We start from the raw sequence: 12,713 nt of genomic DNA on the forward strand, positions 1-12,713 counted from the left end.
AAAATTCAGCAAAATGCATGATAATAATAATACACAAATGGTAAAGTACATGGTGATGATACTAGACAAATCAGGAAGGTGTGATTGTATACCAACATTTCACACGATCTAGGAATTCAGGCCATCCGAGAGACCCTCTCAGCAGACATCCTAATGCCACCTGAACAAACTGAATTCATTTTAAACAGCATCCGATTCATCCTTGACCATAACACCTTTTCGTTTGGATCCAATATATATAAACAAATTAAGGGGACAGTCATGGGTACCAGATTTGCTCCCAGTTACGCGAATATCTTCATGGGGGCCTTCGAGAGAAACCACCTCACAGAAAATCCATATTTCTCCCATAGACTAAAATACTTCAAAAGATATATAGATGATCTTTTTATCATCTGGGAAGGCACCGAAACCGAAGCGCTCCTATTCACAGAACAAATTAATACAAACCACTGGGGTATCCAACTCACAGCTAACATCTCCCCAACTCAAATCGAATACCTGGACCTTCTAATATCTGTTAACCAACTATACTCTGGTCTGACCACTGAGACCTTCTTCAAAAAAGTAGATGTCAACAGCTTCCTAGACTTCACAAGCTCACACTATAAAAAATGGCTTCTAAACATACCTTACAGCCAATACAAACGCGTAAGAAGAAATTGCACAGATACCAGCACATTTAGAACCCAGTCCAAACTCCTCAGGGACCGTTTTGCACAAAAGGGCTATGCACCAAAAGTCCTCAAAGATGCATATACAAAAACTCTTGCTCTGACACAGAATGAGTGTCTATTGCCCTCCCGACACACTGAAACCACCCACAAAAACAGGAGTGCCAACTTCATCACCAAGTATACCACTGACCATAAGATTATTAGAGAAATCCTTACTGAACATTGGCATATCCTACGGAAGGACCCCCACATCACCAATACCCTCCCTGCCAAGCCTCAAATCACATTCAGAAGAGCGCCCCCGCTAAAAAACCTTCTAGCACCCTCTAAACTCCGTAAGAAGTCTTCCACCAAAACCACAACCAGCCTTTTCCCCGAACTAAAAGGGGCCTTCAAGTGTGGGGGATCAAAATGTAAAACCTGCGATATCCTTATACACAGATCCACCACCTTCACATCCAATACCACTAAAGAAACCTTCCCTATCAACTCATTCATCAATTGCAATTCCGATTTTGTCATATATCTCTTAGAATGCTCCTGCACCCTACAGTATGTGGGCAGGACATCCCAAACACTCAGGGAACGCATGAATACCCACCGCAGCAAGGCCAAGGCAGGCTTTTTACTTCATAGTGTTTCTAGACACTGTCTCACTCACCACGATAGGGACTTCTGTAGCCTGTCTCTGATCCCCATCGAGAGAATCCCGAAGAATCATCCGAACAGATTGGATCAGTTGATTAAACGCGAAAACTTCTGGATTTTCAAGCTGAACACCCTGTCCCCCAACGGTCTCAACGAATCTCTGGAACGCGTTTGAAGACGACTCCCTCCAGGAAAGCTTATCATCTACACCAAGGATTCCTGCATCTACGTAATGGACCCAGAGACTGACCCATGATTTGTGCTTATGTACATCTCACGGCCATCATAGCCCAATATATGTGTCCCTTTCATGTATCTATTCATCTATTTTGTCGGTCTATATTTATATTCTTCCACGTGTTTCCCTTTTGTTATTGCTTTTAACTAACTTCCATCACAGTATTATGTTGTTTTAACATGAATTTTTAATATTACTACTGTCCATAACTAATCTACTTTCCAACCAATGTATTTTCCAACAACATGTTTGTTGCTGTTATAATTATTTCTCACTATCTAAACATCAGCCATAATACATACATAGCATTTGCCCCTCCCTGTGTACCTCCCACCCATTTACTTTACCACAGCCCCCCCATTCCCTGTCCATATACCATACCCATATCTATCCCCCTACCTACCTACACCTCCCCGTTCCCCGCCCTCCACCCACCGCTATCTATTCAGGCTCCACTCCACAATTAGTACTGCGCATGCGCCAAAAATCGGGCGCTCCGCTCCGCGCATGCGCCAGTTTCGGGCGCCTTTTTAAGAAACCCTCCGTGTTCCCCACAATGCCATTGGATTACAGCGAGCAGCGCGCACCTCCCGCCGGACCACTGTGAGTACCGCTCCACATGACCCCCATCCCCCTATCCCTTTTTCCACACCCCCATTTAGCCCTATCATCCTTCACCACCTACAGTTATTCATCCGGATAGTAACCAGTGGCGCTGCCCCTATATCCTGCTCCAGCACTCCGCAGGTATGTTTTAACCCCTTATTTTTACTTAGCCCCCCTTAGCAGGATTGCAATACTTTTCATACAGTACTCCCCTCTGTTATACCCCAAAGCATTATATCCAGGTAAGCCTCGTTGTCTATACCTAAAACACTCTACCTCTTCTCATTTATGACAGTCACACCTTCCTGATTTGTCTAGTATCATCACCATGTACTTTACCATTTGTGTATTATTATTATTATCATGCATTTTGCTGAATTTTATGTAATTTAAGAAATTCTGTACATATTCTTAATTTTCTGCACATCTATTTTATCTATATATACCTTTGAATTTTTAACATACTTATATTTCTATCTATTTGTATTACCCCCCCCCCCCCTACCCTCTATCTTGTTCGATGTTTTTTAGTGTTATATGCTTATGGACCTGATGAAGAGGACAATACGTCCTTGAAACGCGTCGTCCGCCATTGAAAAAATAAACCTATTATATAAGAAAAATTCTTTATATTCCTTCGGAGTTCACCTCCATATTACATTTTAGCTGTAGGGGCAGCGCGTACGTACCTACCTGTGTATTTCTTTGGACCTTTTTGTCTAATCGCTACCTACACATTATGATCCATCCAGTTCTGTGAGCTAGATGTGGTTAGATTATCAGAGTTCAGGTTTATATACTTTCATGTAGCTTCTGAACATTATACTAGTAGGTGACACAGAAAGAGAGATGAGATGCCTTAGATGCCTATAACACACAATGGGGCAGATTTATCAAGCTGTCAGAATATTCTTAGTTGCCCATAGCAACGAATTACAGCTCTGCTTTCATTTTAACAGTTCTCATGAATAGTTTAGAGGGGAGCTGTGATTGGTTGCCATGGGCAACTAAAAATATGCTGACTTTCAGACAGCTTGATAAATCTGCCCCAATGTCACCTCTCTTACATCTCTGCTATTTCACAACACACTAGATCTCCTGTGACTTCCTACTGTGCCTCCCCACATAAACAACTTACGGTAGCTGCCTGAAGCCTGTAGTTCTTCTCATGCTGCTGCCGGCATGAACTGATTGTCTGTGTATCAGTGTCCATCAGTGAGTCCTCCGTCCTTGCCTGCAGGGAGTTGAGGCTAGAGTGCAAAGAGAGAGGGACTCGGCACAGCCGTCACACAGAAATCCAAGATGGTGTCCCCAACCCTAAGGCCCTTCTACACTTGCGTTTTTCACACATGTGTTCTGCGCGTGCTTTTGACGCACAGAACTCGAATTGCCCTCTGACCCATATGTAATCCATGGGCTTTTTCAGACTTGCCTTTTTTTTTCACACGTGCAATTTTTTTAACATGCTTTTCAGTCTCGGCATGCTCTACTTTTTGATAGTCATGCGCGTGAAAAACACAACATACAAGTCTATGGAGACGCATCAAAAACGCATTAGACTCTGAGACAAATGCAAATGCAATCCGTTTTTCACGCATCAATTGCGCGATATCTGCGCGTGAAAAACGCATTGAAATTGCACTGAAAATGCATTGAACACGCACGTGAAAAACTGAGACACTGAACAACCTCTAACTAAAAATTGATTGAACACTGATCAAAAATGTGAAAAATGGAAGGGGCCTAAGTCATTAGATTTACGGTCGGATCCAGGGACAACCAAAATTGTAAACACCAGAATGTCTGTGAAATTCTTTATTTTTGTTAATAGCAGCGACCTAGAGAATATGTTATTTTGTTATCCTGAGTATATTTAAGAATCGTGTGGGAATATCACCTAGGATTATAAAGTTCACAATAGACTAGTAATCTCTAAAATGTGTCAGATATAGCAGAAGGGTCCTTTGTGATTGTTATCTGTGTGAGGAATGTACGTGGTGGCCAACTGAGCATAAATGAATTTAGCTAATGGTCTGCCACACTTATTAGACTAAAAAAAGCTTGTTTCTTTCACAGAGGTGCAAGTCCATAAGAATGAATAGAGATTATCTGGTAACAGACCTCTGCTCTCTGCTAAGCAAACTGAATCCCTGAGCAGATTGTAATTGGGGCGGCAAAAGGGTCAGAAATATCAACCGAGAGAGATTGGTTCATGTCCAGACCAAGGTGTAGGTGTAATAGAAGCCTCAGTTCTATGCGAAAGAGCATGGTGACTTACAAAAAAACATTTCTATATGACTATACGATTGGTCAACTTGGGAGTAGTAGGTAAAATCCCAACCCTTAGGATCTGACCAATTATGACATCTCCAGTTATGAGTCACGCTGTAGAGAACATATCTGTGAGGGTGCTAGACAGTACCCGTATTTTTAGCTGAGCAATCTTACAGGGATTATAGCCCCCCTCCTGCAATAATCCTACAACAAGCATGTAAAGGGGGTCCCATACTTAAGGACACCCGACTTAAAGACAACCCATATTTACAAACGGATCTCTGGCGGTTTGTAATTTACTGTAGTTTAGCCTTAGCTTTTATAGCTGTTTTTTGTAGTCTATCAGAGGTTTCTGCTTTTTTGTTAATCCTGGTTCTCGTGACAGTAGAATATTTTTAAAATCCTATTGTCACTAAAAGAATTTAGGTTGGCGTTACAATTATAAAATATACTGTACCGACTTACATACAAATTCAACTTAAGAACAAACCTACAGAACCCATCTTGTACGTAACCCGGGGACTGCTTGTATCTGGTCTCTTTTAGGATATAAGGAGGCTAAGGCTTGTGAACCACAATAGAGACACATTTGTACTTGGCTTGTGAATTTGTACCATTGAATACAGAGGTGTAGTATCTGTTTCAGATGTTTGGAACATGGTCGGTGCAGAAGTGAAGCTACTGCAAGAAAAAAAAATCTGCTCGCAATTTTTGCATATGATATAGAATCTGATTGCTTTCTTTGAGAGACATTTAGACCCCTAGCATTTAGAGAGTTAAAGGTAAGCAATGATATGTGTGAACAGGGAAAGAGGACACAAGAATGAGACAAGTGAAAGTTAGCACTATTGGGGGCATGCTAAGGTAGGCAGAAAAATAAGAGGTACCACATCCAAAAAGGAAATGCTAGAACAAGTGTGAACCTCAAGTTCATGATGTTTGTATTAACCCCTACGGGACTCAGTCTATTTTGGCCTTTAGGACGCGGCCCCTTTTTTGAATGATATCTTTTGTGTTTAGTTATGAAAAAAAAAACTAAATTTGGCAAAAATGTCTTTATTTTGGACGTTTTAAATTCTCTACTTTTGATGCAGATAGTCATAGCACCCAAATAAATTCATTAATTTTTTAAGATTCCACATATTTTACTAGAATGTTATGAGGCTCCAAATTTAGGTATCATTTTTCAAATTTTTTGTAAAATCACCAAAACCCGTATTTAGATGGACCTGCCCAACTCCTAATTGACACTGAAAGGCCTAAATAATAGCTAGACTCGTAAATTACCCCATTATGGAAACTACACCCCTCAACGTATGAAAAAGAACTTTTAAAAAGTGTGTTTTATAGGTGTTTTATAGGGGTTAAAACAAAATGGAGGTGCAGTCTACAAATTGTAAGATTTTTTCACAATACACTCATTTTGGGTGGAAAATTAAACATTTGCAATGGATTAAATGAAAAAAGGTTCCACAAAGTTTGATACCCAATTTCTCCTGAGTACACTGATATTCCATATGTGGTGGTAACCTGCTGTATGGGCACACGGCGGGGCATAGAATAAAAGGAGGCGTAATCCAGAGCAGATTTGCATTGTCACATTGTACAGGCTATAATTTTTTTCTTTTTTTAATGTGGACCTATATGGGCTTATTTCTTTTGCCACATGAGATGCACTTTTCTGGTACGTAATTTGGTGGCATATATAGATAATAGGTGAGATTTTATTAACTCTTTGTTGGTGGAGGAAATTAAAATTTTTATGTTTTTTTTTTTGTAAATTTTGGCCGTTAACCATACCATAAGATAGTACCGTATATACTCGAGTATAAGCCGACCCGAGTATAAGCCGAGACCCCCAATTTTACCACCAAAATCTGGGAAAACCTATTGACTCGAGTATAAGCCGAGGGTGGGAAATGCATTGGTCACAGACCCCCCCCCAGTATATAGACAGCTAGCCCCCTATAATATACAGCCTGCCCCCTGCAGTATACAGCCAGCCCAGCTTTCCCCCAGTAGTATACAGCTTGCCCCGAGTAGTATACAGCTTGCCCCCATTAGTATACAGCTTGCCCCCAGTAGTATACAGCCTGCCCCCAGTAGTATACAGCCTGCCCCCAGTAGTATACAGCCTGCCCCCAGTAGTATATAGCCTGCCCCCAGTAGTATACAGCCTGCCCAGAATTAAAAAAAAAAAACTTATGCTCACCCTCCAGTGGCCCCAATGTGCAGTGCTGCTCCCCGATGTCCGTGTGGCTCGTCTTCTGGCTTCCCGGCTCCTCTTCTGTCACATCGTGCAGGGTGCCGCCATCGTTCTCTCCCGGGCAGCAGGTGCATAGTATGAAGCACCGCTGCTGACGCCATACTAGGCGCCACCCGGGAGAGAACAATGGCGGCACCCAGCACGATCTTACAGAAGACAGAAGACGAGCCGGGAAGCCAGAAGACAAGCCGCGCGGACATCGGGGGAGCAGCGCTGCACATCAGGGCCACCGCAGGGTGAGTACTGTATATAAGTTTATTATTTTTTAAGCCCATTGACTTAAGTATTGACTCCTGTATAAGCCAAGGGGACGTTTTTCAGCACATTTTTTTGCTGAAAAACTCTGCTTATACACGAGTATACACTCACCGGCCACTTAATTAGGTACACCATGCTAGTAACGGGTTGGACCCCCTTTTGCCTACAGAACTGCCTCAATTCTTCATGGCATAGATTCAACAAGGTGCTGGAAGCATTCCTCAGAGATTTTGGTCCATATTGACATGATGGCATCACACAGTTGCCGCAGATTTGTCGGCTGCACATCCATGATGCGAATCTCCCGTTCCACCACATCCCAAAGATGCTCTATTGGATTGAGATCTGGTGACTGTGGAGGCCATTTGAGTACAGTGAACTCATTGTCATGTTCAAGAAACCAGTCTGAGATGATTCCAGCTTTATGATATGGCACATTATCCTGCTGTAAGTAGCCATCAGATGTTGGGTACATTGTGGTCATAAAGGGATGGACATGGTCAGTAACAATACTCAGCTAGGCTGTGGCGTTGCAACGATGCTCAATTGGTACCAAGGGGCCCAAAGAGTGCCAAGAAAATATTCCCCACACCATGACACCACCACCACCAGCCTGAACCGTTGATACAAGGCAGGATGGATCCATGCTTTCATGTTGTTGACGCCAAATTCTGACCCTACCATCCGGATGTCGCAGCAGAAATCGAGACTCATCAGACCAGGCAACGTTTTTCCAATCTTCTACTATCCAATTTCGATGAGCTTGTGCAAATTGTAGCCTCAGTTTCCTGTTCTTAGCTGAAAGGAGTGGCACCCGGTGTGGTCTTCTGCTGCTGTAGCCCATCTCCCTCATAGTTCGACGTACTGTGAGTTCAGAGATGCTCTTCTGCCTACCTTGGTTGTAACAGGTGGCGATTTGAGTCATTGTTGCCTTTCTATCAGCTCGAACCAGTCTGCCCATTCTCCTCTGACCTCTGGCATCAACATTTCCGCCCACAGAACTGCCGCTCACTGGGTGTTTTTTCTTTTTCGGACCATTCTCTGTAAACCCTAGAGATGGTTGTGCGTTAAAATCACAGTAGATCAGCAGTTTCTGAAATACTCAGACCAGCCCTTCTGGCACCAACAACCATGCCACGTCCAAAGGCACTCAAATCACCTTTCTTCCCCATACTGATGCTCGATTTGAACTGCAGGAGATTGTCTTGACCATGTCTACATGCCTAAATGCAATGAGTTGCCGCCATGTGATTGGCTGATTAGAAATTAAGTGTTAACGAGCAGTTGGACAGGTGTACCTAATAAAGTGGCCGGTGAGTGTATATGGTATATTATTTTTATTCTATGTGTCGCCACGATTATGAAAAGACCTCATTTATATAGATTTTTTTTATTTTTTTCCCATTTTTACTGAATAAAAAGTAATTTGTTAATTTTAGCATAACCAAGGAGTTAAATTTTACTTTCATTAGTATTTATTTAATAAATGATGAACAGAAAATGATTTAAAAACACAGGGTTGCATCCACATCACGTGTACCAATATCCTAGTGCTAATTGTCCGGATCAGCCAGACTGGATGTTGTGAATTGTCACATATATATTAGTGGGGCTAATATAGGTACACATAGATATTGGTACACGTGATGTGGATGCAACCCTGTGTTTTTAAATCATTTTCTGTTCATCATTTATCAAATAAATACTAATAAAAGTTAATTTTTACTCCTTGGTTATGGTGCCTTAGGGCTTATTAGCCCCCTCTTGTATAAGTTTCAAAAAATGACCTACCAAGTAGAGATTTCCCACTTTCTTTTTTGGTTTCATGGTTTTGTGTATTTTATTCAATTGTACTGAATAAAAACTAATTTGGAGAAAATCTTGTTCATTTTAGCATCACCATCTTTTCATATGCATAACTTTTTTTATTTTTCGGCAGACAAATCTGGTTAGGGGCTCCTTTTTTGCGGAACATTTTTTATCACTTTTTATAGTATTTTTTTTAAAGGTATTAATTAAAAATTATCTTTTTTTGTTACGGACGCGGCAATACCAAATATGTGTTTTTTTGTGCTTTTTATACTTTATTAAGTATTTTTATGGGAAAGTGACATTTTAGGGGCTTAAATTTTTATGTATTTATTTTTTATTTATTCTAATGTGTAAACTTTAGTGTTTTTACATGTTTTTACTTTTCCGTACTTGAACTTGAACCAGCTCTGATCACTGGTTCAAGGTCAATACACTGCTCTACAATACTAATTTATTGTAGAGCAGTGTAAACTGTCTGAGCATGCAGGCGCATGCGCATACAGTTTACAGTCAGAACCGGAAGGGGTCTGACTGCGCAGAAGATTCGGCAGTCCTCAGGGCTGCCCAGAAGGGGGTCGGGTCCCCCGGTAAGCGTCACCGGGGATCCTATCCATAGCGGGAACACCCTTACACGCCGCGGTCATGCTTGACCGCTGCGTGAAAGGGGTTACCACCCGCGAACGGAGTCGGCTCAGATCGCAGGTGTTAGCGTGCGGTTTCAGCTGTGATAGACAGCTGACAGCCAGTGCTACTGGTGCCAACTCCGTTCTTGAGCCGGTGCCAGAAGCAGGATTTTATAGCACGTACCGATGCGCTAAGTATCTAGCCGCAGGGACGTACTATAACGTCCTGGTGCGCCTAGGGGTTAAGATAGTTTACAAATTCTTCAAAGGCAGTTTCTGTATCGTTCCAAACCCACAGCAGGTTGTCTATATAACGTCCAAACCAGACTATACACTCCCGATGTGGGTTTGCAAGTGAAAAAATAACCACCTTCTCGCATTGGGACATGTATATATTCGCAAAGGTGGGAGGAAACTTGGTCCCCTCCAATAATATCTGCCATCAAATCGGAAGAGGTTGTTTTGCAATAAAAAGGTAGTAGCCAGTAATTAAACTCTTTGAGTGCTGCACTATATATACTGTATTTATCCACGTGTCTATGCAAAAAAAACCATCATGCTATAAATAAATGAATGTAACAAAACTTAATGTCATTCGTCACAAAATGCTTAAATAGTTTGATTTTATGATTCACAAAATTTTATAGCGTCTCTCAAGTAGGCGGAGTTATCACCAAGATGGCTGACACTGCAAACTACAAGTCCCAAGATCCTTTAGTTCTCAGTAACTCCTCCTCCCTCTTATGCTCTGCTCGCAGTGATGATCTAGCAGGTTTTCTTGTTGTGTTACCATAGTAATGACATACCTCCCAACTTTTGGGCAAGGGAAAGTTGGACACCAAGCCCATCCCCCTTTTTCTAAGCCACGCCCAATGTCCCACCCACAGGCATAACATAATATCGAACTTGATGGTCCCCACATGGTACAACGCCCCTTAATTTGCCCCCCTTCCTGTGGACCAATATAATATACCCTAATGCAACTCTGCAACATGTAAAACATATAAGACCCCTCTTTAATTTTATTCTGCCTTTACATTTGGTTTTCAGCTTTTATTTTTCTCCCCAAACTTAAACATAATACTATCTGTACTCCTACCCCCACCCCTCCTCACATGGTGTTAGCCTCCTCCTGTAGCCTCCTGTCCTCCATCCTCCTCCTGTCCTCCATCCTCCTCCACCCTCTTCCTGTAGTCTCCTGTCCTCCAGCCTCCTCCTGTAGTCTCCTGTCCTCCATCCTCCTGTCCTCTCCTGTCCTCCAGCCTCTTCCTGTAGTCTCCTGTCCTCCATCCTCCTGTAGTCTCCTGTCCTCCATCCTCCTCCTGTAGTCTCCTGTCCTCCAGCCTCCTCCTGTAGCCTCCTGTCCTCCAGCCTCCTCCTGTAGCCTCCTGTCCTCCAGCCTCCTCCTGTAGCCTCCTGTCCTCCAGCCTCCTCCATCCGCCTCCTGTCCTCCAGCCTTCTCCATCCGCCTCCTGTCCTCCAGCCTCCTCCTGTAGTCTCCTGTCCTCCATCCTCCTCCTGTCCTCCAGCCTCCTCCAGTAGCCTCCTGTCCTCCAGCCTCCTCCTGTAGCCTCCTGTCCTCCAGCCTCCTCCTGTAGCCTCCTGTCCTCTAGCCTCCTCCTGTAGCCTCCTGTCCTCTATCCTCCTCCTGTAGTCTCCTGTCCTCTATCCTCCTCCTGTAGTCTCCTGTCCTCCATGCTCCTCCTGTAGTCTCCTGTCCTCCATGCTCCTCCTGTCCTCCAGCCTCCTCCTGTAGTCTCCTGTCCTCCATCCTCCTCCTGTCCTCCATACTCCTCTTGTAACCTCCTGTCCTCCAGCCTCATCCCGTAGCCTCCTGCCCTCCATCCTCCTGTCCTCCGGCCTCCACCCGTAGCCTCCTGTCCTCCAGCCTTCTCCTGTGATCCCCTGTCCTCCATCCTCCTCCTGTCCTCCAGCCTTATTTTGGGTCCTCCTGTTCCCCGGGCTCCTGTGGCCTCCTGTCTTCCAGCCTCATTCTGTGACCTCCGGTCCTCTATCCTCCTTCTGTGGCCTCCTGTCCTCTATCCTCCTTCTGTGGCCTCCTGTTCTCTATCCTCCTTCTGTCGCCTCCTGTCCTCTATCCTCCTTCTGTGGCCTCCTGTCCTCCAGCATCCTCCTCCTCCTTGTTCCCCCGCCTCCTCCTGTCCCCAGTCTCCTCCTTCTGTCCCCAAGGATACAAAAATTATAGGTTTTATAATGTTTTTATACTTTTACAAAAGTTAAAACCTCCTCTGCAAAAAACCATCTGATGCTAATAACTTTTTCATACTTCAGTGTACGGAGCTGTGTTTGGTGTCATTTTTTTTGAGAGATCAGATGACATTTTCAATGTTACCATTTTTAGGACAGTAAGACCTTTTAAAAAATTTTTTTACATGTTTTATATTTTGCAAAATGGCAAAAAAAGTGTAATTTTTCACATTGGGCGCTATTTTCCGTTATTTTTTGGGTTTAAACTCTGGGAATAACCGTTATTATATTTTGATAGATTTCAGACACGGTGATACCTAAAATGTTTGTGATTTTTACTGTTTATTTCGTTTTATATCAGTTTTAGGGAAAAGGGGTGATTTGAATTTTTTTTATTTATAATTTTTTGTAACTACAGGCACCAATCAAGCGGTTAACTTCTATGATCACAGCTGTTAGTGATGGGTGATTGCTGCAATATGCAACAAACCCCATGTCTGTATGTAGAGGGTTCACCCCGTGAGCCCCATTCATACACCCTCAGCTGCAGAAGCTACTTTTCACTTTCCTCACGCGGCCGTTTTTTCAGATCTGCCCCGTGTCACTACGTGGTTATAACTTTGGAGCTTCAATATGTGGGTGTTTTGTGTATTTTATTCAATTTTACTGAATAAAAACTAATTTGGAGAAAATCGTGTACATTTTAGCGTCACCATCTTTTCATATGCATAACTTTTTTATTTTTCGGCTGACAAATCTGGTTAGGGGCTTATTTTTTGCGAGAAGAGTTTTTTTATCACTCTTTAGGGCATTTTTTTTTAAGGTATTAATTAACCCCTTCCCGTCGCAGCCCTTTTTCGTTTTTGCGTTTTCGATTTTTCACTCCCCACATTCAAAAATCTGTAACTTTTTTATTTTTTCATGTACAGAGCTGTGTGACGGCTTATTTTCTGCGTAACAAATTACACTTCATAGAGACGGTATTAAATATTCCGTGCCGTGTAGTGGGAAGCAGGAAAAAAATTTCAAATGCAGTGAAATTGGTAAAAAAAAACTGCATTTGTGCCGTATTCTTGTGGGCTTGGATTTTACAGATTTCTCTC

Source organism: Engystomops pustulosus, chromosome 6, assembly GCF_040894005.1.
Source record: "Engystomops pustulosus chromosome 6, aEngPut4.maternal, whole genome shotgun sequence".
NCBI lineage: Eukaryota > Metazoa > Chordata > Amphibia > Anura > Leptodactylidae > Engystomops > Engystomops pustulosus.